This window comes from Microcaecilia unicolor, chromosome 3 (genome assembly GCF_901765095.1).
Source record: "Microcaecilia unicolor chromosome 3, aMicUni1.1, whole genome shotgun sequence".
NCBI lineage: Eukaryota > Metazoa > Chordata > Amphibia > Gymnophiona > Siphonopidae > Microcaecilia > Microcaecilia unicolor.
Window position 1 is genome coordinate 450,807,026 of NC_044033.1, and position 4,405 is coordinate 450,811,430.

The following is a 4,405-nucleotide window of genomic DNA, read 5'->3' on the forward strand; positions in this document are numbered from 1 at the left end:
CTGGCAAAGAGTCTCCCTGGTACTGAGATTAGCAGTAGGTCAGAGCTGGCAGAATACTGTACAATGCCCTCTTTCAGCAACATTCAAGGTAAGAACTAAGTTCTGTAACGTGGCTAACACATGAAAGGGATCAAAAACTGGCTTACAAAAATGGCCACTACTACCTCATGGACTATCGGAAACAAAACAGGGCACACTCTGACCCAGTAAGCAGGGGGAAAAGCACCATGGGAGTAGAGCCTACCAACTACCAACATCGTGAGCATTTAACAGAAACTAGTGGAATCACGGAGCCCAATACCCTACACCCAGCACAATGCATTGCTGATGTGACTCTGCAGTGCGCATAACAGAAAAGGTGTCCCACTCACCCAAGAGCCACATCAGAACCAGGGAAAGGCTGTCAGAGGATAGAACACATTCTGCTGTCATGGAGGTGGGTACGGCATTTGAGGCTGGCATAGAGGCTGGAAAAAACGTTTTTAAAGTGGGGTTTTTTTGGTGGGAGGGGGTTAGTGACCACTGGGGGAGTCAGGGGAGATGATCCCCGATTCCCTCCGGTGGTCATCTGGTCAGTTGGGGCACTTTTTTGGGTCTTGGACCTAAAAAAAACGGTCCAAATAAAGCGGACCAAATTCTTGTCCAAAACGCCCTTCTTGTTTTGATTATCAGCTAAAGACATCCATCTTTCCTCGGCCAATTACCACGCCCCAGTCCTGCCTTCACCACGCCTCCGACATGCCCCCATCAACTTTGTTCGTTCCTGTGACGGAGTGCAGTTGAAGATGACCAAAATCGGCTTTCGATTATACCGATTTGTTCGCCCACGGGAGAAAGACGCCGATCTCCCGATTTGGGTCGAAATATGGGCGTCTTTCTCTTTCGAAAATAAGCTGGATAACCTGTAATAAAAATGGAAGGCCTGCTTAAATAGATATGCCTTTAACTGCTTTCAAAATGTAGTAACATGAGTCATTCTACCAGCAACATATTCCAACATAAAGTTGAGACTGATTAACCACTTGTATTTTATCCTTTTTAGGTACATTTCTCCAAATAAGGGAAAAGCACCTTTTCTGGAGGGTTAGTCTCTCTATCCATATGCATACAAATTAGAACAAAAGGTAGGAATTCTTGAACTGCATGGTGGCAGGAAGACCATATCCCAGTGCCCAAAGATCACCCAAGCTATCATAAACAAAGAAAGCAGTTTCATAAGGCCACCAACTCCCATAGCCAAAAGAAAGCAGGACCACATAATTGAAATAATTGGCGTGGCAGCAGGTTGACAAAGAATCCAACAATGACTGATAGTAGCATAGTGAGTGAGAGCTGGTGCAGGTCCTCACTCTCTACCTGTGGATGTAGCTGCTGCTGTTGAGGGCAGAACCCAGCACAGACTGCGGTTATGGATAGTGGACATCTCCAGTGCTGCCACCCAAAGATTTGTTGGCCGAAGAGGGAGGAGGACTAGACAGAGAGTAAAGGAAAAGGACTAAGAGAAAGAGGAGGATGGGGAGCTTGGAGGAAGAAGAAGATTACAGGATAAAGGTGAGAGGGCTAGATTTGGGGATGGTAAAGGAGAGGGTGGATTGGAAAGTGACAATGAGGTAGGGAATGAGGGAAGACAGACCAGAAGGAGGTGGGGGTATAGGGATGGGGATGATGCTAGGAGTTGAAAGAGAAGGGAGATAGAATTAAAACATACAGTAGACAGTGACGGGAACTTATAGGGGGCGTGGGCATGTGAGGGAGTCTCTAGGACACTGCCACTTCCCCTTTAAGCAATGTTTCCTCTAAGCTGAGTGGGAGTCCTCCACCTACAGTCCTGCCAGTGGGGGTGCTGTTGCACTATCACATTTTTAATAGTGAGGGACAGGCAAGCTCTGCAGGACTCCAGGGAACCTACCGTCTTAAACAATATTAAAGCACCACCACCAACTGGTAGCAATGCAGTTGGAAGAATCCTTCTCAGCATAGAAGGAACAGTGCTCTATAGGATACTCCCTCACAGTGTCAGAGCCACCTTAAGATGCATAGTTTCACCCAAGGGGATAGTGACACGGGAGAGATGGAGCCAGGAACTAGGAAGTATAAAAACTCAGGGCACAAATAGGTTGAGGAGCCCAGAGGGAAGCAGCTAAATCCAACAGCATTTGCCTCCGCCACCTATGTGTGAACTGCAACTGGGACAATCAGGTAGGCCACTGGGGACCTTGAAGAACTATATGCTTGATTCAACCAATGGCTGGCTACTGAATGTTGTTAACTAGAGACCAGCGCATGCCATGGCCTGCAGAAGCAGAACCTCAGGAGCAGCACTACAGAGCAGGGCCTACGTTTTATTCACATTTAGCTTCTGTTTGCTGGAACCTGTTCTGGGCTTTATCACCCCCTCACGCTCTGTATTTTACCATCGTCTCCGAGTTCGCCACTGATTCTAAGACGTGTTGCCTCAGAGTGCTAGAAATCTGGAATCAACGGTCACGGCTACAGCGTGGTGACAAACGTAGAAACTTGAATGTATGTGGGGGGGGGGGGGGGGGGGAGTGGCCACGTGACTGAGGGTAAGATCAAGCCCATCCAGTCTGCCCATCCACACCAGCTCACCCCATGCTTTCTCAAATTCACATACAGCTCTGGTCTGCACTGCCCACACTGGGAGGCTGTTGGCGCATCCACCACCCTTTCTGTCAAGAAAATGTTCCTTTGATTACTGCTTCCTTCACCCCTTGCTGTTCAAACAGGCCAAATAAACATTTCCCTACCCTTCTTGCCAACTGGAAAATTGCTATGGGACAGGGTCTTTTTTTAGGGGGGGGGGGGCTGTTCTGCCCACACAGGGACTTGAACGCTGGACCCTCAGAGTAAACGTCTGACGCTCTACCGACTGAGCTATGTGGGCTCTTTACAGGCTTATTCAAATTTGCAGTCTGGCATTCTTGTCCTTCCCCACGCTGTGTTTTCAAGGCTGTGTAAGACCATTTCCAAGACCACTAACTGCCTTCCGGTAACATTTTGCAGAGATGCTGTAGATCCAGAAATGAACAGAATGGGTGGCAATGAGGAAAAGCCTGCACTGCTCTGTACATGAGAAAGGCAGCTTGAGCAGGCTCCCTGTTTAACTGAGGTGGCCTTGAAACCTTACAGCTTCAGCATTCTGCAACCCAGGAAATGTTCTTTGCACCAGGGTAAGGGTATTGCCATGAGAAAGGCAGCTGAGCAGGATCCTCGGCCTATGCTTAACTGAGAAGGCCTTGGGAAGTTGCAGCTGAGGAGGCTCCTTGGTCTGTGCTGAACTGAGGTGGCATTGGAATGCCAGGTTGCAGGCTCCTTGGTCTATGCTGAACTGAGGTGGCATTGGAATGCCAGGTTGCATATTCTGGGTACTGGAAAGAAAAGAGCTTCACTGCCCAAATGAGTCATTCCAACTCCTTATCCTTTTTTAAATTCTGCTATATCTTTTTTGAGATGTGGCATCTAGAACTGAACACAATACTCAATGTGCAATTGCATCACAGAGTATCATGGAGCAAGCAAAGGATTTTTTTTGTTTGTTTTATTCTCTGTTTCCTAACAATTGCTAACATTTTTTTTCTGGCCACTGCTGCACACAGATGTCAACATATTGCCTACAATGACACCTAGATCCTTTTGAGTGGTAACTGCTAATTTAGAGCCTATCCTGTGGCAATAATTTGGGCTATTCTTTCCTACCTACATCACTGTGCACTTGTTCACATTAAATTTCATCTGCCATTTGGATGCCCAGTCTACCAAGGTCTTCCTGCACTTTCTCACAATCCATATGTAATTTAACAGCTTTGAATAATTGTGTGTCATCTGCAAACTGGATCACTTCCCTCACTGTTCCCATTTTCAGATCATTTATAATAAATATGTCATGAACTGCATCCTGCTAGAATCCTCTCTTTACTGATTTAATAGAACACTGGTATAAATAAATTATCTTCAAGAGAGACTCGCCTCTTTCTTGAAGATAGTGAACTGTGACACATGCCTTTTTTAGCACCATGGCCCATGGTGCTATGGATACTTTCATCAGACATTTTCTGGATAAGACACTGGAAACCTCACAAATCCTGATAGCTGCTATCACACTGCTTGTCTAAGGAAAAACTCGTTTAGTCCTCCCAGCTTTTTCATATCTGACATACAAGATTATTGTATGGGAAATTATAAATTGTTGTATATTACAAAACTAGGATATGCTATTAAAATGGAGAAATACATTAACAATACGTAAGTCACAGGCTCATTTTTACAAATTGCCAGTAATGCTTCAAAGAGCTGGCACTGCCCCTAACAACTGAACAACAAATACTAACCTGAATTGACACTGTTAGAAGAAAGATACTGGGCTGAATGGATTTTTGGTCATGTA

At 45.8% G+C, this 4,405-nt stretch overlaps 1 non-coding gene across 1 annotated transcript; it reads right to left on the reverse strand.

Moving 5' to 3' along the window:
- Positions 1 to 2,832: 2,832 nt before the first annotated feature.
- Positions 2,833 to 2,905, reverse strand: TRNAK-UUU. The gene has a single exon. It is a non-coding gene; the product is annotated as a tRNA-Lys (tRNA).
- Between the last annotated feature and the right edge of the window lie 1,500 nt (positions 2,906 to 4,405).